We start from the raw sequence: 22,987 nt of genomic DNA on the forward strand, positions 1-22,987 counted from the left end.
GGGCAGCTAGGTGGCGCAGTGAATAGAACACCGGCCCTGGAGTCAGGAGTACCTGGGTTCAAATATGGCCTCAGACACTTAATAATTACCTACCTGTGTGGCCTTGGGCAAGCCACTTAACCCCATTTGCCTAGCGAAAACCTAAAAAAAAAATCCCTACCCTGAAAGCAATTATATTTTTTTTTAGGTTTTTGCAAGGCAAATGGGGTTAAGTGGCTTGCCCAAGGCCACACAGCTAGGTAATTATTAAGTGTCTGAGGTCGGATTTGAACTCCTGACTCCAAGGCCGGTGCTTTATCCACTACACCACCTAGCCGCCTCCAGCAATTATATTTTATTACAGATAAAAAATGCATAAAGTTAAGTATAATACAAAAGTAAAAAAACAAAGTCATGAGCTCAAAGGTTAGATCCACACAAAATCCTCTAGGAAAATTTGAACAAGAATTCACTTTTAGCTAGGGAATCAGGCATTTATAAATGTTGACTTTGTATTCAGGAGAATAAATCTCAAGAGGCACAGAGACTATAATTCAAAACTTCTCTCTTTTCTTTAAAGTTACCTTTATACAGGAACTTTATAAGTAGGTTAGTGACTGATTAAAAAAAAATCTGTTAGATCTTAATTCTTCTTGGCTTTGTCATACAATACTTGTGAGAAGATATTTTAATAAAAAGTAAGATTAAGCACAGGCAGAAGAAAAAATGTTATTGATTTATGGATATTTTTTAAACTTCCCAAGCTGAATTAAAGGGATGTTTTGCCCTAAGTAAAAGTGATTTGGTTGTCACTGCTGCTTGGGCCATAATCGGGTCATGTGGTCATGTTGCCTTCTTCATTATTTTCACCCTAAGCATAATAAGAAAAAAAATTTCTCTTGAGGTTAATAGAGGAAATAAAAACAATTTCTAAAAGCAAACTTTGCCTAATTTGAAGAGAAAAGGACTATTTGTACCAGTCTGGTACTACACAGATTTCAGAGCAGTAGAAGAAATGCTCCTACCTTCCTATTGTGTTCAACTGAGTCTATTCTTGCTTTTCAATCAAATTTCCAAACTTAGTAAAGTTAATTTTATATGAGGCAAATATTAATTAAACACTCGTGTATCACTTTGCATTTAATTTTAGGTTTTTCTAACTCAATTTATTTTGCTCTAAAAGGTTTTTTATTTTATATCAGGAAATATGAATTCATAGACTATCCTTATTTAAACTATTAGAAACTTGTGATAATGAAATGCAGATGTATTATGGAGGAGTTAGTGTTTTTCACACTATTATAACAAATTGCATTCTCTTCTTTTGTTCCTCTTTGTCTTTCCAGTTAGAGTGGTTAGCAGTGAAAACAGAAATTCTATGCAGAACAACTTAACAAAAACTTTCAAACTCTATCAACATATAATTTGATACTTGGTGAAAGTAAAGTAAAAGGATGTAGTACCATGAAAGACCTAGGCTCAACTCTTACTTAGGCCTCATATTTGCATGATCCTAGAAAGTAATTTATACTTTTTCAGTATGAGTTTCCTTATTTGTAAAATTTAGTTAATGCCTTTGGTTTCTACAGGATCAAATAAATAAATGTATGTACTTTAATCATCAACTTTTGTTTTTGATCCTCACAACAACCTGGGAGGTAGGTACTGTTATCCTAATTTTACAGATTAGGAAACTGAGGCAAACAGGAATTAGGTACCTTTTCTAGAGTCATACAGCTCTTTAACAAGTTCACAACAACTCTGGGAGATAAGTACTTTTATTTTCTCAACTTTAAAGAATTATCGAAGATAATTCTAAAAGACTTGGAATGGAAAATGCCATCCAGAGAAGGAACTATGGAACCCAAATGGACCAAAGCATACTATTTTCATTTTTAAAAAATTATTAGACTACCTGAAAAAAGCCATCTTTCAAGAGATTGTCAAGGAAAACTGTTCTGATATTCTAGAACCACAGTGGGGAAATAGAAGTTGGAAGAATACACCTGACAGTTCCTAAAAGTGGTCCCAAAATGAAAACTCTCAAGAATATTAAAGCCAAATTCCAGAGCTCCCAAATCAAGCAGAAAATATTGCAAGGAGTCAGAAAGAAACAATTCAAGTATTATGGATGCATAGTCCAGATAACACAAAAGTTAGCAGCTTTCACCCTGAAGGATCAGAGGTCTTGGAATATGATATTCCAGATATTCCAGAAGGCAAAAAGATCTTGGATTACAAACAAATCAACTATCTAGAAAAATTTTCTATACTATTTCAAGGGAAAAGATATTCAATGAATTCAACGAATTTCATACTTTCCTAATGAAAAGACAGAGCTGAACAAATATTTGACTTTCAAATACAAGACTCAAGAGAAGCATAAAAAGATAAACAAGGAAAGGGAAATCATAAGAGACTTAGAAAAAGGTTAAAGTCTACATTCCTACATGGGAAGTTAAGGATATGCTCATTTATTAGGGCAGTTAGAAGTTGTATATATTGATAGAAGGCACAGATATGAGTTGAATATGAAGGTATGATATCTAAAAAAATAAAATTAAGGGGTAAGAAAGTAATGTACTGGGAGGATGGGAAAGAGAGAAAGACATAATGGGATAAATTATCTCATATAAAAGAGGCAAGGAAAAACTTTTACAGTGAGGGGGAAAGGGGGAGGCCTTGAGGAAGAGTGTGTGATCCTTACTCTTATCAGAATTGACTCAAAGAAGAAATAACATACACATTCAAATGGTTAGAGAAATCTATCTTACTCTTCAGGAAAGTGGGATGGTATGGGGATATGAAAAGGGGGATGATAGGAGGGAGGGTTTATTGGTGGGGAGGGGGTACTATTGGGCAAGACTCTTTTAAGGAAGGGAAGGGTGAGAGGAGAAAGGTAAAATAAATGAGGTGGGAATAGAATGGAGAGAAATACAGATAGCAAAAGTAACTGAAAACAATGATCAGGTTTATCTGCTAAAACTCTCATTTCTCAAACATAGAGGGAACTGAGTCAAATTTATAAAAATAAGAGCCAGTCCCAAATTTATAAATTAATCAAAAGATATAAACAGGCTATCTATAGTCATATAAAAATGTTCTAACTCAATATTGACTAGAGAAATATAAATCAAAACAATTCTGAGCTATTAATATATCTATTTGCTTGCTGATGGACAGAAAAGAATAGTGACAAATATTGGAGGGAATGTGGGAAAAAAAAAGAGAGATAAATGCATTGTTGGTGGAGTAATGAACTGATGCAATCATTCTGTAGAGAAATTTGGAGCTATGTCCAAAAGGCTGAGAAACCATGAATACTCTTTGACCTAGCAATACTTCTTACTAAGTCTGTATCCCGAAAGAGATATATTAAAAAAAAAAAAAAAAGGAAAAGGATCCATATTTACAAAAATATTTTTTCCAGTGGTAGGGAGTTGGAAATTGAGGGAATGTCTATAAATAGGGGAATGGCTGAACAAATTGTTGCATTTGGTTGTGATAGAATACTATTCTCCTGTGGGAAATTATGAGCAGGATGCTTCAGAAAGAGCTGGAAAGACTTACATGAGTTAATGCAAAGTGAAATGTAAAGTAACAGCAATATTGTAATCTGATCAGCTATGAATGACTTAGTTGTTCTCAGCAATGTGATGATCCAAGATAACTCTGAAGGACTTATGATGAAACATAGTTTCCATCACCAGAGAAAGAATTGATTCTGTCTGAACACAGATTGAAGCATACTTTTTAAACTTTATTTTTCTTGAAGTTTTCTTAATCTATATTTTCTTTCACAACATAGCTAGTATAGAAATGTTTTGCTTGATCACACATGTATAACCTATATTGAATTACTGGTCATCTCAATGAATGGGGTATGAGAGTGAAGAGAAAGTAAGGGAAAGAATTGGAAACCCAAAGTTTTAAAAATGAATGCTAAAAATTGTTTTTACATGGATCTGGAAAAATAAAATACTAAATATTAGAATGCTAAAACTGGAATCAGGAATATTCTGGGGGTTTTTTCAGTTCAAATCTAGCCTCAAACACTTAAAAAATGAAATTCTTTCTATCAAAATTTATTTGCCAGTAAGATAAAATATAAATTTTGAAATGTAAGACCCTCCATAATTTGTCTCCAATCTATTGCACCTCCATAGACTTATTTCACATTGCTCCTTTTCACACAATTTGTGTTCAGCTAAACTAGACCTCTAGGTATTAACAGACATTGATATTTTCCTCATTTTCTTCTATTGGATACACTATCATTTTTCAACTTGGGTGTAACCCCTTTCTTCTTTATCCTTTTCCAATCCTTGTGGCTAAAAGAGTTCTCTTAGTCCTCAATCTTTCCTAAAGTAGTTTTCCTTCAAACTCATCAGTTTCTGCATTATATTTATATGTGTGCATGTCATAATTTTAATGGTGGATCATATATTCTTCAAGAGTAGGGAATATTATGTTTTGGTTGCTACATTGCCACTTCCTAATCCAATGATTTACGAATAACAGAGATTTTAAAAGTATTTGCTGAAATGAATCTAATTGAAAAACAAATACTACCCTTCTATCTTGGTTCAGAGGTGTGCTTTGAGTATTTTCTGAGGAAAGGGTGCATTTAAATCCAAAGGATAATCAGAATCACAAGATCCTTCTCATTGCAAACTGAATTCACAGCCAATAATTTAATCCTCTAAATATTCAGAGAAGCTATGATAAGCATTGTAATAAATTCTCAGGGACAAAAAAATGAAAAATGCTAAGCTATTATGCTGTCATTTTTTTTCCATGAAAAAATAGCACTGAAAGAGATCTTAGGAAGACATAAACTAAAAATATAGAAAATATAGATACTAGGGATTGGAAATATGTATCACACCATTATGAAACAATAAACATTCAAAGGAGCCAGCAATAGCTATGTAAGATTATGACAGTTTTGTTTTCTTATTTGTTAACTCTCTGTTTGACCTTGGACAAATTTTCTTGAGACAAGGGCCTCAATTTCCTCAACTATAAAATATGGAAATTAGAATAGATGCCCAGATCTCTAAGATCCTCCACTCTAAAATATTCATATTTCTTTATAATAATTTAGAAATGAACTTTGGGAATACAAAAATTGACAAAATTTGAACTTGGTTTCTTTAATGAAAAAAATTAAACATGACGCACAAAATATATTAGCAGATTAATAGTGTGAATTTTAAATTTTCTCATAATAATAGTTCCTGAAGACAAGGATGCCTTTTATGTTCAGGCTGACTTAAAAAAAATCTATGGAAATTAATTTTCAGAGAAATAGAACGTTTTCTAATGAAATTCTGCACAATTGCAGTTCCTGGAAGAGTTTATAAAAAAAGGTAAGACTCATGCAGATACTAGCAATTAGCAGTAAAGGTTTGCTATTTGGTGAAATTGCCAATCGACTGGCTTAATAGGACCCTTACATCTGTTCTACAAACACTGTAAGGGGAAAAAGTATAAAATGCACCACACGCTATTGTGAAGTTTCAACTATTCCATATTGGAACTAATATAGTTGTATAGGGTTTCTTAAAACACAAACATCTTATAATTGCCTTCTAGTCTGTTTGTTTTTTAAATACTTGCCAGGCAAGGGTTTGAAAATCTCAAGAGCAAGTAAAACAATTATCTATAACACGGTCATGGGGAGGAAAATTGTAAAATCGATCTGAATGTGTTGGCTATAGATAAGTTTAGTGATATTTTGAGATGTTATTTTTAATATACTCACAATCCAAAAGTGATTCTTAGAAATGGAGACTTTGGTTGATGGAGTGTATAATGTGCCTTTTAGTTAGAGCTTTGATTACTAATAGAAAATAGAATCATAATGCTTAAAGATGAAAGTTACCTTATGGTCTACCGATTTAATCCAATCATGTTATAGACGGGAAAATTGAGTCCCTGGGAAGTTAATAATAACTGTGATTTATATATGAAGTGAAATCTTATAAAGCTCTTTATATGTATTATCTCATTTGATCTTCAATAGAGCCTTATGATGTAGATGCTGTTCTTATCCCCATTTTATAAATAAGGAACTGAGACAGTGAGAGGTTGATGACTTGCCCAGGTAGTTTACTATATGAGTGGCTTGAACTCATATCTTTCTGACTACAGATATGTCTGTATTTTAGGTGATCTATGCAAGGTTACATTAAAAATAAAAAGAATTGTAATATTTCTTGGTGAGTCCCATTCATTCAACATATTTTAAGCACCTACTATACTATGCTAAGCACTGGAAGAATAAAGTTTATAAAAGGCACTGATTTCTACCCTCGTGAAGTTGGAATGTAAGAGGAGCAAAAAATACAATCAGAATATTATGGTTATAACTTAATATTTGTCCATATCACATATACTAAATGTGAATGTCCCCCAAGGTTTTCTCATGGTCCCACTTCTCTCTTTGATCACCATATTCTTTCATTCAGTTATCTCATCAGTTATTATGGATTCAAATAACATCTGTAGGCAGATGATTCCCAGATATATATATACACCCAACCTTATATATTCTCCTGAGTTCTAATGCTCCATCAATTGTCAACTGGATATTTCATACAAGATTATCTGGAGGTATCTCAAAATCAATGTATCCAAAGCAAAATTTGTTATCTTTCCTTTTTTAAAACTTCTCTATTACTAATGAGAGCATCAATATCCTTTGGGTCATTTGGGTCTGAATCCTTAGTGCCATACCCAGCTCCTCATTCATTTATTAAATTGTTTACTAAAACTTGAAGCTTCTTTCTCCACATTTCTTCCCTTCTCTTCCTTCCCCCCCAACACCATCCCACTTCAGGTCATCATCATTTTTTGCCTACACAACTGAAATAGCTTCCTAATTGATCTTCTTCCTGCCATTCATGCCACTACAATCATCTTTTACAGAACCCCCAGTGATTTTTATAAAGTGTAGTTTTGTCCACATCACCTTACCCTCATTGAAAAAATCTTCATTGATTGACTCTTCTTTCTATTATCAAATAGAATCTCTTCGATTTGCCATTTAAATGCCTTTAAAACATGGTTTCTTCTTATCTTTGCATTCTTTTTCCTCATTGCTACCATCATAAACTCATAAATAACACAAAAGTTTCTGTCCATGCCTTTGAATAGCTCTACTCCATTCCTATAATGTTCTCCCTCCTCACTTTTGTGCCATAGAATCCATTCCTTCCTGTAAGACTAGCTCAAATGCTGCCATCTGTTTGAAGTCCCCCTCCCTACATAGGAGCTAGAAAAATAAGATAAAACTGCTAATATTAGGGTGGTGTTAGGTTACAGGACATCTTGAATATCCCTCAAAGTAATTTGGATAAAGTAGAGATTTATAGAGGTTCTTAAACTATGAAATCATGGAACCTGCTGAATTTAAAAGGAAGGTTAAATTGGCAATATTATGGAAGCTAGTTTGATGTAATGAAAATAACTCAATCCAGCTCTGCTGTTTACATCTTTGTGTGGCCCTGGCCAAGTCATATAACCTGTCTGAGTCTCCTCTTCTTCATCATTAAAATGAAGGGAATATGATTAAGTGACCCCAAAGATATCTTCTAGCTCTAGAGCTCTTGTCCTATGAAAGATGGAAAGCAGAAAACAAAAGAAATGCAAATACTCATTGAGAGATATTCTAGTAGTCTGGGGAGGGTTGTGTTAGAGGAGGATATATACTAGGAAGAGGAGAAAATAGAAAAGAACAGACAAATGTAAGAGACATTGAAATCAAGACTTACTATTGGGGAAGCTAGGTAACACAGTGGATAGAGCACCAGACCTGGAGTCGGGCAGACCTGAGTTCAAATTTAGCCTTAATATACTTAATATTTACTTAGCTATGGGCAGGTCACTTAACCCCACTGCCTTACAAAAATAAAAAAGAAAGACTTATTATAAGACTCAGCTGCTAGTCACATGATACTGAACAGAGAGAGAAAAATAGAATCATGCTCTGACAGTATCCACTATGTATTTATAATATATTTAATTTCATTTGGATCCTCACTGCAGCAGTGTTATCTCTCATATTTATCTCTAATTGATTCTTTATCCCACTTTCCATATTAACTGCCCAAACCTCTTTTCTCCTCTAGTTTCCCATAATATCCCCTCTTCTTATCTTATCTCATGGGCTCTTTTCATTTTACTTAAAAAAAAGAGTGAAGACCAATGACTACTCCCTTTCCTCCCCTTTCTTAGCATTTCACAATCCTTTAATATCTCCATCTTCTTTTCTCCAGTCTTTGATGAAGAGGTAGCCCTTTTCATCAACTAAATGCCTGTTCACATACACTTCCTTCCTATTCTCTCCCATAAACATGCCTCCCCTCCACTTTCTAAACTTTAATGTCTATCTACTATTTCCTTTACCAATAAAAGCAAAATATTCCCCAAAACCCTCCTTAGGTCAGGAAATTTGTCTTTTTTTCCCCCACTTAATATGGAATAGATATGATGGTAAGATAAGAAAACAAAATGAAAATGAATGTATCAATGGTGTGTTTAAAACTAAAATTATTTGTTCAACTTATATTCAATTAAAAATGATTGACCAGAGTGGGTCAATGTGTTTAATAATCAAAAAGAGTTGACCTCAGAATTAGAATGGCCTGGCTTTAAGTCCTGTTTCTGATATGCTAGCTATTTATTTCTTTACAAATCACTCAATTTCTTAATGCCTTCATATAACTCTCTAAGACTATAAATTACAGATTGTTGCTGATCCATATCAGTGGGAAAAATTTCCATACATTTTGCTGAATAGACTAAAAATAAATGAGTTTTAAGAGCAAAAGCCAATGTGATCTATCACAAGCAGGAATCACAAGTTTATGAGATGAATATATCCTTATTTGAATAAAGTAAGGATTACATTTTGTTACTAATAAGCAACCAGTCAAAAATTAATAGGGAGGGCCTTTTTTCTGAGACTGAATAGTTGGTTGTCATATGGAAGAAGTTCTTAAGCCTCAGAATCTAGAGCAAAGGCAATGGGAATCAAGGTGGTGTTGAGCAAGTCAGCTTCTTGAGACCTTGATTCCCTCTTCTGAAAAAATTAATTTATATTAGATTATTACTTTTGTTCTTTTCAACGATGACCCTTTTGCTTTTGGGTTTCTTCTCAGATGTCAGAAACATTGAAGTCAAGTCAGTAACAGAATAGTGGAAGAATGAAATTATTATATATTCATCCAAAACAGAAGATAGAAATCGACAAATTTAGAATTTTGTATTAAATAGACATGGTTGACATGGAAAGATACAAATAATTAAAAGGAAAAATATAAGAGCCAAAGATGCCAAAGAAAATTAATCAGAGTCTGAGATGTCATTTTAGGCAATGGACAACTTGTCTGATCTGTCAAGTGCCCCAGAGTCTTTTACCAACATCACCTAGGTCATTAAAGGGACAGTCTCTTAAATCTAGAATCTCATCACAAAAAGAATCATGACCAAAAAATACAACCTCATAAAGCTTTAAGAGACTTCCATAATCTTGGAAAACTTGGATTTATCATTATCCCCTGCCACTGAACATCTGTTGGAAAATCACTAAGCTATTATCCTTAGTAGTTGAAAAAACTCATTCTTTTTTGTCCACCATATTCATATAGTTTATTTTTCTTCCTTAATTAATGACAGACCTCATCCCTATTAACCTTCATCCTGCCAAAAATAATTTCTGTGTAACTCTATCTAGCTCCAGTATTCTTAACCTTTTCTATATCGTGGATGTCTTTAGAAGCCTAGCTTAAATTCATAAAATAAAATATGTAGGATTTCAAATGAAATTTATTATATGAAAATACAATTATAAAAAATATTTTTAGAAATAAGTTGATGGGGGCAGCTAGGTGGCATAGTGGATAGGGCACCAGCCCTGGAGTCAGGAGGACCTGAGTTCAAATCCAGCTTCAGACACTTATTACCTAGTCTCTTAACTTCATTACCTAGCAAAACACAAAAATCCCCAAAGAAATAAGTTAATGAATCCCAAGTTAAGAGCCACTGATCTAGCTGAACTGAAGACTCTCCAATGAATCACTGTTATTCCAAAGTCATGAATTTAACTTTGAAGGTCTATCACATTTTGCTTCTGTTCTTATTGCACATAACTTCCCTTAATTTATGCTATATTTCAGTCACTCCAGACTCCTTGTTTTATGTCTTCTTACAGGTTAGAGGGACTCCTTGTCCTTGCCCTGAGATGACCCCGTAGATAGAGCACTGACCCTGGAATCAGGAAGAACTGAGTTCAAATCAAGCATCAGACACTGATTATCTTACTAGTTGTGTGCCTCTTGGTAGGTCAGTTGACTTCTGCTTCAGTTAACTCAAATGTAAAATGATAATCATTAGGCACCTAAAGCAGGGTTGTTGTAAGAATGAAATGTGATAACATTTGTAATGCAATTAGCAAAGTGCTTTGCAAATCACTTAGTAAATACTAATCCTATTCTACTGCCCCACTGACTAAAATATACTCCTCATTCATGCATATTTCTAAAAACCTTTAGCTTCCTTAAAGGCTCTGAAAACATTCTCTAATCCACAAGCTATTGTCTCCCTCTCCTCAAATTGCTTTTCACTTATTTATTTCCTTGTGTGTTACATAGCAGAGCAGAATAAGTTCTTTAAGAACCAGATTTTGTTTCCTTATCTTTTGGGGTAAAGAAGTTGGAAGAATGCCTTATATATGGTAAAAACTTAAATGGTTGCTAAATGTGTCTGGTTTGAGTTTTAATTTTAAGCAACTTATAACCTTTTTGTGGAGATAATACTAAAAAGCACTAAATATTATCTATTAATTATTGATTAACAAAAACAAGTAGGTACAATAGTTTATCATTCTATGAATCAGTGGTCATAAAGTGTGAAATTTTTCAAAAGATAAATTGTAAGTTTTTTAAAGCCATATGCAACATTGCTCAAAATCACTATTAATACAAAAAAGAAATGAAAATAAGAATAACTAATAGACAACAAATTGGTAAAGATTTTTTAAAAGGGGGCAGCTTGATGCAGTGCAATGGATAAAGCACTGACCCTGGAGACAGGAGAACCTGAGTTCAAATCCAGCCTCAGATACTTAATAATTACCTAGTTGTGTGATCTTAGGCAAGTCATTTAATCCCATTGCCTTGCCAAAAAAAGATTTAAAAAAAGGAAAATAGTCTATGTTAGAGGGACACAGAAAGATAAGTGCAGTTATACACAGTTTATGGAACTAAATTCACCTGACCATCAATTTTGCAAGATAAAGTGAAATTATGCTAATAAATAAAATATATATGCCCTTTGACCTAGAAATTCTGTTGCTAGAAATATACTACAGGAAGATTAAAGATAGATTGAAAAATCTCATAAATAAAAATATTCAAAGAGTAGTTTCTAAGATAGCAAAGATATGGAAATAAAGAAGATACCCAGCAACAGGGGAATGGCAACTGTGATTCATGAATATGATTAATATAAACAAGCATAGAAGAAAAGCTGATGCACAATGATATTAGCAGAACCAGAAAAATAATAGATAGAATAATGTACATGTAAATTAAAAAAACAAAAAGAAAGAAAACTGCTTTTTTAGAAGAGGAGATCACATTCTTTGAAAGAGTGGAGAAGGATTATGATGTGGAATTTTGTATAAACTGTCAGACTTGGTTCTATTAATTAGGCCTGTTTCACTACTTTAATCTCATCTTTCAGTTTTATACTTGGTTATAAAGGACAACTGTACATAAAGTAAGTGGAAGGCAATAGCCATAAATTATGGTAATGTAAATTAAATATATCAATAACTTATCATTAGTATTATATTATATTTGATAAAGCACTTATTAAGTGTTTACTATATACCAGTCTTGTGTTGAATACTGGGAATACAAATACAAACATGAATATAGGTTCAAAGTTCAACTGAGTTTCTTACAAAAACTGGGAAAATTGTTTTTTTTCTTTTTTTCTAAGTTTCCCCAACTTTAAGAAGACATTGGATTAGATGATCTCAAAAGTTGCTTCTAGATAAAAGGTCTATGACTATTCCATCAAAACTCAGATAATAGTTGTCAGAGTCAGGACTCAAACCCAGGGCCCCATTTTAGAAACAAAAGTAATACCAGGGTATTATATCATCAGTATGGAAATAGCTACTGGTTTACCTTTTTCATCTCAAAGTTGTCTTGTTTATCTGTGCCTTCTCCACTTCATTCTCTTTCATGCATTTTCTTTTAAATGCTTTCATGAATTTTCTTTTAAATTCTTTTCTTGGTTTTCTTTCATTTTGCCAACATTATATGCCCCCCACTTCTTCCCATAATCCAACATTCCATTGAAAAATAAAATTCTATTGATAAAGAAATAATTAAATTTACAGATTGGCTATATCTGAAAATAAAGATTTCATTTTTCATTTTGAGTTCTTCAACTCTGTCAAGAGATGGATAGCTTACTTTATCATTTGTCCATTGGAACTATGGTTTGTCATAGAAGCCAAGGATAATTAGTTTTCTAGAACCAAGGCACATCCGCATTCTCAACCAACTTGCTTCAGTTAAGAAGAAAAGGAAGGAAGAAGTTTTTTCCATTCTAGAGTCTAGAGTGGAGATCCTTATTGAAATGAACAGGAATATATGTTGATTCACGGAAAGGAATAAAAATTATATGAAAATTCTGATCTTTTGGGGCAACCTTTTAATATTAATGATAGATGTATTTGTTTATGAATAGGTGAATAACTGGTGACATTGCAATTTTTGTGATATTTGAATATGAAATGTTTCTAGTTAATTGTATTATGACTGTTCTATCATCATGGAAAAAGATCAAGAATGTCCTTCTCCCAATAAAAGGTGACAGTCTGAAGGAATCAGATCTCAAGAGTATGCCTGAGAAAGCAAAAGGAAAAGGAAAATTATAAAAAATTGGGTTTAAGGGAATAAGAAATTTTTTAACATTAAAATGTATAATAGTATATAATTTATATCAAATATTAAAATGTATAATAGCTTATAATTTTAAGCTGTTCTTTCCCTTAAAATAGCTTTAAAAATTAAATGGAATTTTTTCCCCCATTTTAATAAATAGGGCCTTACTTTTTGATTGCCAAAATGATTTCTTTCTTACTTACAGTGTAGTCTCATGGAAAAGAAGTTAGGAAAACTGATTCTTAATACAGCTCTTCCTTTCATTAGGTGACCTTAAGTAAGTTGTAAATTTTCAAAGTCTCATTTCTCTCTCAGAAGGCATGCTCTCTCAGAAGGAATGGTGAAGTTGATGGTGCTATCATACTATATTCTTTCCACATGATAGTTTTTCAGTACTGATTAAGTTTAGAAAATTTTAAAAGTTTAGAAAGTTCATTATTCCACACAAAAAGGCATTTTTGGTCATAAATACCATAGTTATGTTTGTATAACAATTGGCAACAATCAATCATAATTGAACTCACCAAAAACATTTACAGGACTTCAGGGTAAAATTCTGTTAGAATGGGAGGAAAGCAGTCCCCTATCATTCAGATAATTTTACTTATAAATAAGTTTTATTTTTCCTGAATGGATAAATTTTTAAAAGAAGTGAACCCCCAAAGGATTCAGATGCAGTAAGTAATACAAAGTACATTGCATTGAAAATAAGGTGCTCAGTGCAGCTAGGTGGTGCAGTAGATAGAGCACCAGTCCTGGATTCAGGAGAACCTGAGTGCAAATTTGGCCTCGGACACTTAATAATTACCTAGCTGTGTGACTTTGGGCAAGTCACTTAACCCCATAGCCTTGCAAAAAATAAAAAGAAAAGAAAAGAAAAGAAAAGAAAAGAAAAAGAAAGAAAGAAAGAAAGAAAGAAAGAGAGAGAGAGAAAGAAAGAAAGGTGCTTAAGTTATGGGTCTATCTTTGCAGTAGGTGACCCCGTGACCTAGACTGGACCATTCATCATTCTGTTCCTCCATTTGTTCATTTGTCAAAAAAGTAAGTTGGATGGTATTTCTTTGTTCTTTCTTCTTTCTCTAAAATTGCATGACATTATATACTTATGGAATGAGGAGGAGTTTATCAAATGAGAGGCATATTTTCTATGTCAATATATTGTTGCCTTCAAATGGAGAGGATTTTTTTGTATTAAAGAAAAGATACACAAAAATCCTTATCTGGCCCTTTAATGTTGCCTGAAGGTAATATGAGTTCCCCAAAGGCTATGCCTAAAGAGTATAAAATGAAGCACATATTTACTTAGCTAGCAAGATTTTGAGCATAGATTCAGCAATAGTTTGATATACACATCAATGGAGAAAGTATCTACTCCCCCAAAATTTGAAGATTCTCCAAATATTGAAGGATAATATTTCTAGAATCCAGAGGGCAGCCATAAATGATAGCAATCACTATAAATTCTGGGTTAATGGAAAAGCATATTGGTTGGTTGGTTCTTCTTCATTATCAAAGAAGATCAAAATGACATCACTATGTTTGAGACAAATTACAATGTGTCCAAATGTGATCGATCAGACCAATACAAGCTTGGTATGCTCTACCACAAATTGGACACAAATAGTCCATGGGAACACCTAGGGTACTTACTCTAAACTGACATATGTCATGTTTTCTTTGAGCAATTCTGCCTACCTCATAAAGCACAGCACCCTCACTGATGAGTGCATGTTATGCAGGGTAGTCCTGTGCCAGTGTCTCCCATGCTATGCAATCAATTCTAAAATTATTAAGTGAGACCTTCAGGGTGTCCCAGTATCGCTTCTTCTGACTACTTTGTGAGCACTTGCCCTGTGTTCTCCATTTGAGCTAACATACTTCTGACATTCTAACACGTCCAGTTCATCATAGTTGCGTTCTCTATGGTAATGTTGGAATGCTAGGTAGTTTATCTCAAGAAAGGACCTCAGCATCTGGTATCTTCACCTGCCAGCTGATCTTCCTAAAACAATTTAAATGGAAGCTATTCAATTTCCTGGCAAGGTGCTGGTAGACTATTCTAGGTTTCACAGGCATATAGCAATGAGGTCAGCACAACAGCTCTGTAGACCTTCAATTTAGTAATTGGTCTAACACTTCTCTCCCACACTTTCTTTCAGAGCCTCCCAAATACTAACTCTGGCAATGCAAATGTTAACCTTATAGTCAATGTGCTCCTCCCTGGAAAAGACACCACCAAAGTGAGTGAATTTAGTAAACAATAATTCCACATATGGATGGTGTGGTGCTGTCTGATAGAGCACCTCTGTTTTCTTGGTATTGATTGTTATACCAAAATTAGCACAAGAAGCAGAGAATCAGTCCATACTTTGCTACATCTCAGCTTCAGAAGCTGCCTTCAGGGTACAATCATCTACAAACAGAAGATCATGCACCAACACCCCCTCCACTTTGGTCTTGGATTATAGCCTTTTCAAATTAAAGAATTTGCCATCAGTGTAGTAGCTATTCATCCTCAGTGAAGGCATTTGATAAGATGTCGGAAAAGCATCATGCTAAAGAGCATGGGAGCAAGGGAACATCCTTGTTTCATTCCATTGGTGACCAGGAAATCTCAATTCAGAACCCCAGCAAACATGTCATTATTGAACTTCTTTGGGCAGACAAATTTTGACATAATTTTCCATAAGCTCAAGACTGGCAGTTTCAAAGCATATGCAATCTCTTGATATATTATTACATTCACATGTATTACAGTTATTTAAATTGATCTTTCTGAGGTCCCTTTAGCTCTTAAAGTACTGTTCATCAGTACATGGAATATATGTACATTTATAAATAACACAAAATCCAGTAGACCCAAAAGATTTTGTTGAGAATACTCAGCAGGCATCACATTCAAATGTCAGCCTTGTGTGAAAAAAAAAAAAAAAGGCTGGCAAATAAAGACTAGCTTTCTGAAGTCAGACCTGGATACACATTTTTCTGGAGTAACCACTATGAAGGAGAGCTCCAAAGAAGCTGGTATAGATTTTACAAACAAAACCAATCTAGTCAACAAACTCCTACCAAAAGGAGTGAATGACTGACTCATGACAATGTGATTGCCACTTGCAGGAAAATATCATATCAGTATCATCAGGGTCTATGTTACCACATGATGAATTCATGATGAGGTTGAAGAAAATTTTTTAAAAACTTGGAGATCCTTATCATCTAAATGCCAAAAGAGGACAAATTTATAATTCTAGGAATTTTAATCTCAGAGATTGTTCAGATTACCAGAGATGGCAGGAAGTTCTTGTGAGAAATAAAGTTAGAAACAGTAACAGTAATGGTCACTTACTATGGAAAATTTGAGCATCTCATGACATTTTTATCACCAACATTGTCTTTCATTTACCTAAACACAATAGAATTTCATGATTGCCCCCTCACAGGAAACAGTGGATATAGACTATGTAATTGTAAGGAGAAGAAACAGATAGGATATGAGAGTGAGGAAGGCAATATTATTCTTATTCTTATTCAACATTATTTTTATTCAAACATTCTCTACAAACTATTTGCATTCAACAAAAATGATAGCCCCAAACAAAATGACTACCAGAAGAATTAAAGTTAACAGATGAGAGCAGTGCTATAAATGGTAGCAGTTTGTTAGGAATTTGGAGGGAAATTTGGCACAATTGGCAACAGTGGAGCAGAAGAGTAGTTAACAACTTTCAGCAATTTGGTTGCAGCACTGCAGTTGTTCATTTGGGTCAGAACACTTTCAAACATCAAAGTTGGTTTGATGAAACTGATGGCAAAATTCAGAAACTGCTTAATGAAAAAGAAAACACACAGGGTTTACCAGCAAGATAGTTCATCTCTTTTTAAGAAGACAATTCCATCAAAAGTAAAGTATAAGCAAAGCTTAGAGAGATGCAGGATTCTTGGCTCAGTAAGAAGGAAGATGAAATTCAGTTTTATGCTGGCAGTTATAATCCAAAGAGCTTTTGTGATGTTGTAAAGCTATGTATGAGTCAAAGACTGCACCTCAATGGAGCTACATTGATTGTTGACAAGGATATGACACTAGAGAAATTGGCTGAACACTTCCATAGCATTTTCCAAGTTATAAGGCAGGAGGAAGTTATCCCCCAGGAATTCAAATATCTCTTGACACTTGACTCTTGATATCTTTATAAATATAAAGAAAATAGATTGTCATGTGACAATCATAGAGCAGTCTCTATTAGTCATTCCTGGAAAAAATTTTGCCAGGATCTTCCTTAATAAACTAATCTTCACCTGGAAGACAGTCATCTACCTGAAAGCTCCTGTAGCTTCAAAAAGAGCATTTGAGAAATGCCAGGATTAGAACAGAGGTCTGTATACAATATATGTAGATGCAGCCAAAGACTTTGACATTATCAGTCATGAGGGTTTATGGAAAATTATGTCAAAATTGAGTTGCCTGAAGTTCATCAGTATTGTAAGTCAGTTTCACCTTGGCATGTTTGCCTAGGTTCTGGAGAATGGTCAATGCTTTCACAATTGCCCAGTCACCAATGAAGTGAAACAAAGCTATGTACTTTTCCTATATTTTTTGGTTTGATGTTTTCAGCCAAGCTGCCAAATGCCTTCAGCGAGGACAAACACAGCTTCAAGGTCACCTACTACACTGATGGAAAATTTTTCAACTTGAAAAGGTGATAAATCAAGACTAAATGGAGGAAGTGTTGATACATGATTTTTTGTTTGCAGTTAATTGTGTGCTCAATGCAGTCTCTGAAACTGAGATGCAACTACAAATGAATTGATTCTCTACTGCTTGTGCTGTTTGACCTAACAAAATTAACACCAAGATAACAGAGGTTCTCCATCAGCATCACAACATCCATATGTGGAATCACTGATTATAGCAAATGGAGAAGTTTTGAATACTGGGAATAAGCTCACTTACCTTGACAGTAAACTTCCTAAAAATGACTATATTGATAATGGGGTCGTTGCACATATTTCCAGAGTTCTTAAGGTTCAGAAGATCCAAAAGAAAATGTGGGAGAGAAGAGATATTAGACTGACCTTGCTGCATACCTGTGAAATCTGGACAGTATACCAGTAACATTCCAGGATATGCTTCCATTTGAATAAGTCTTAGAAACAATCTGATGATCATCTGGCAGGATAAGATAGTAGATCTTGAAGTCCTTTTTCAAACTAAACTGCCATGCATTTAAACTCTACTGTGAGAGCAAAACTCTGACGGAATGGCAATGCTATTCTAATGTCAAATGTAGACTTTCCAAAAAGATTATTTTATAGAGAACTCACACAGGGCAAGCACTTAAATGGTGGCCAAAAATATGATAAAAGGATACTCACAATCTCATAAAAATTTTGGAGTTGATTTTTAGACATGGGAGACACTGGCACAATACTGCCCACACTGCATACAGTAATCACAGGAGATTCTAAGTTTTATGAGCAAAACAGAATTGAAGTACCTCAAAAAAATGTGAGGTTCACAGATTTAGAGAATCCACTCCAAACATTCACATGGACTAATTGTGCCTGACCTGCAATAGAGCATTTCAATTTCATATTGATATGATCAGTCACAGTCATACATACTTGATTTTAACTTATTGCCATCATTGTGATACTCTTTGAAAACAAAGGACAACAACCAACCAACCAATTAACAGCTTTAAAATAAAATGCTTTAAATCAGGTATTTTCTTTAGCATAGATTCCATGTTGATTTTGTACAGTCATTATCTAGTTATCACTGATTCTTTGTGTATACTAGGCAAAGATACAAAGTGGTTTAACATTTTCTTCTCCAGCTCATTTTACAGATGAAGAAACTGAGGCAAAAAAGGGTTAAGTGACTTGCTTAGGGTCACATAACTAGTAAGTTAAGGCCAGATTTGAACTTATAAAGTCTTCCTGACTCCTGACCCAGGACTCTATTTACTGTATCAGCTAGGTATCCTATAGATCCCATACAAGATATAAAACATTTTGATGACCTTTTATGGTTTCCTTAGATAACCTATCAAGAGCTAAAAATGGGTGCTAGATGCTATTAAGACCAATCACAATATTTTACAACTATGGAAAATGAGACTCCCAAAAAGCTTAAATGACTAACCCAAGGTCACACAGGTAATATCAACCAAAATTTGAACTCAGATCCTCTGACTCCAGATCTATTGATTTTTTTCCTGTACTGTAATACTATTTGCTTCAGTATGGAAGACAAAGAAGCATAATGAATAACGTGTAGTGGTTCTACAGCCTAAATGGGCACCCTACCATTAGCCAATATCCACAGAAGATCAGGTTTGAGAAAGACTTCAGTGATCATTTAGTGAACAATTTGCTAAGATTTTTACTATATACATTAGACAATGTGCACAATGTATGTGTATAGATACTGAGCATACAAAGAATAGAGAAGACAGGGAAGAGGAGAAGAAGAAGGGAGGGGCAGGGGAAGAGAAAGAGGAAAAGAGAAAATCCCTGACTTTAAAAGTTAGAACTATATGAGAGGAAATGAACATATTTACCAAAATAATTAATCTCTAGAATGAATCAATGCCAATAACTGAAGGGAGAGGGAAAAGATCTCATGTGGGAGGTGGTACCTAACCTATACTTTAAGGAAAGTGAGGGATTATATAAGGCAGATTTGAGGAGGGAAGTTGTTTCTGACATTGAGACCACTTGTGCATAGCTTTAGAGGCTGGACAGAAAATATCTCAATATGGAATAGTCAATAGACCAGTTCTACTGGAACATAAAATACATGAAAGGGAATAATATGAAAAATAAGAAAAATAAGATTTGAAATGTGATGGAAAGTTGTGATTGTGGTTGTAGTTTAGTCATATCCAAATGTTGGCAGAGATATTAGAGTGGTTTGCATTTCCTTCTCCAGCTGATTTTATAGTTGGGAAACCTGAAGTAAACAGGGTTAAATGACTTACCCTGGATCATATAGCTAATAAATGTCTAAAGGCAGACTTGAAATCAGGAAGAGTCTTTTGGAGTTCTTTAAATGACAGGCTAAAGAGTTTACATTCTATTTTATAGATGTGTGGGTGTTTATGTCTGTGTGTGGTGTATAGAAATAATGTATAATATGCAGTAATCATGTATAGTTATGTAGGGTACTATACTAGTCAGTGAGAAACCCAGGTAGATGAATCATATATTATCCCTGTACATTGGCTATAATAAGGGAAAATTTCTGAAAACTATAAAATTAAAACCTTAGGGCTAAATTCTATTGTGGGATAGAACTGGTTCTCCCCCACCTTTTTTAAAAAAAGATATATGCTTTATTCCCTGGACTAAGACAAATCTTTTGGAAATGAATTCATTGTTTTCTATGTAAATTCTTTTGCCATTATTATTAGCTAGAAAAGTGAGTTTCCTACATCATAGAACCTCAGAGATTAAAGGGATTTCAGTTGCCATCTCTCTTCCAGCTTATACTTAAATATTCTCCTTGACAATATAAAGAATAAATGAGTATCCAGTGGCTTCTTGAAGACCTTCATAATGAGAAAAGCAAAGAAAACTGGCTTGAGGATTGAGAATAAGGGGAGGATATGGTTACTGTATCAGAAAAGTCCCTAAAATTTTAGTCAGTCTGAGAAAATAGTTCTGAATTTTAATTTATATTTGGAATCAAAATTGTAAAGAAAATACCATTTTGTTTCTGTATGCTTTTTGCAGTTACTCATACATGTTTAATAAATTCCCAACAAAGATCACAGAGAGCTTTGAGAACCTTGGGGATCCTTCTTGCTTTCCTCTCTGTCTCTGTCTCTGTCTTCTCTCTCTCTCTGTCCCTGTCTCTGTCTCTGTCTCTGAGCATGTGTGTTTGTGTGTGTGTGTATATATATATATATATATGTCTCTCTTCTTTCTCACTCCCTCTCCCTCCTCCCACCTCAGTCTCTCAAAAACAAACACATATTCTATTATCCATCCAAATTTATTACCCCCATATATTATTTTTTAGATATTTAAATATTTGGTCAGAAAATTATGAGAGCCCCTCTCATTATGGACAAGCACTACTATATTTGTAAATGTTGTAAATAAAACATATTTTTGTGTCAGATCTATGATTTCAGTGGTGCAAAGAACTTGAGCTAAAGACATGCTCTCTGCCTCTCTACAAAAGAGAACAGTACCTTCTCTGAAATCTATAGTATTAGAGAATGTTCCAAGACACAGAGAAATTAAGGAATGCTAGGGTCATACAAGCAGAAATGTTATTTGAACCTAGATCATCCTGAATTCATGTACAGTGCTTTATCCATTATCCTATTCTGTCTCTCAGAGACAAATAAATAAACTATAGTAGATATGAGAACAGATTAAGACAGAAAAAGAGAAAGAGAAAGATAGATGATAGATAAATGGATAGACACAGACAGACAGAAAGACAGATGATAGGCAGACAGACAGGCAGACAGACAGATGGATAGATGGACATTATGATATTGAATGGAGGTTAGTATTAATGGGGGCTTATAAAAGACCACAGGAAGGAAGGGGTGTCCTCAAAACATGGAATGAATTCACACAGCTCTTTGACCCAGAAGGGTAAGAGTATATAGCTTCCTATCATGGGTTACCATAAATAGTAAAAGTAAAAAGTAACAGAATGCAGGAGTTTGACCAGTAACAGGCAAAATTTCTTATGAAAAGTTAGAGATCCTTTTGAAAACTGCTAAGATAAAAGGAAAAGAAAAGGGGTTGCTATGGTAGCAACTGAGCTGGAGCATCATTGTAAAGACAAAGGACCTTTTTTGAAAAATTCTTGTGGGTGGAGTTGGGGAGGAGTTAGGGAGGAATGGTGGGGAGTGGAGGAGGACCAAGGTGTGGCTAACACATGATTCCTGGCAGTGTTCATTGGGAGTATCCAGAGAGATTAATTTTTGTTCAGTTTTAAGGTTCTAGTCTGGATGACTTCCTGTCTAAATAACAAAATGCATGGCTTGGGAATCCACAGAGACATAGGGGTATATAACAGAAGGTATATAGACTACAGCCTGGCTTCCTACTAATTGGGGTTTGTCTTGTTTATAAAAGGTCAATACAGAAGAAAAAGGATTATAGTATTTGTCTAGATTACAATATTTATCTCTAATACAGAAAGGGGAAAAAAGTTACAATATTTCCTCTTTTCAGTGTTTCCTGCTCAGATAGAAAGACATAAAATACAGATATAAATACAAATAGGTAGAAATAAGAGTCAAAACATTATCAATGAGGAAAATAGTATTTTATTATTTCAAGGATCTGGGACATCAACTTCTCAGGGACTAGACTATTTTCACCAACATAACATAACTAAACCATTCCCCCAAATTAAATAATAATGTATATGATACTTTGATGTTTGCAAAGCACTTCAGCATATTGTCTCATTGAATCCTCCTTTTGCAACTGAGCTCCAGAGGTCAGCTGGGTGGGGGGGGGGGGGGGGGGAGGAAAGGGAAAGGGAAGATCCTAGAGACATCTGTGGTTCTTTTTAAGTAACAAAATTGTAAAACTCTGACTCAGGGGGCAAAAAAAAAAAGGCATAAGTTTTAACCCAGGTTGCTGCAAAAGTTCACAAGTTCTTTAGCAAGGTAAAGAAAGAAAACTTACTATCTTCTTAAAACAAAGAAACAACTTTAAGCTAGGCTGATGAGATCAGCAAAGACAAGGAAGGGAAAAGGGAAGGGCAAAGGAAACAGCCATGAACCAGGTAGCTGGGCTGGGATCATATGGATTCAGCTAAGTATGCAGAAAAGGGGAGGGGAGAAGAGAAATACAGCTATAAGTCTACAGTCTGATTCTGATTAGCTAGAGTCAGTTAAAATCAGCAGTTTGGAGATGTGCAGAATTCTCTTAGAGGATATAGCTGACATCCGGTGTAGGGAGGAGTTAGAGAAGGGGTTAGGGTGGCACCATGACCTAAGGGTTGTGCTTCTGTGCATGTCTGAAGAAATTATAGTTTAACCTTAAATTCTTAAATTAAT

The sequence above is a fragment of the Macrotis lagotis genome, chromosome X (assembly GCF_037893015.1).
Source record: "Macrotis lagotis isolate mMagLag1 chromosome X, bilby.v1.9.chrom.fasta, whole genome shotgun sequence".
Taxonomy (NCBI): Eukaryota; Metazoa; Chordata; class Mammalia; order Peramelemorphia; family Peramelidae; genus Macrotis; species Macrotis lagotis.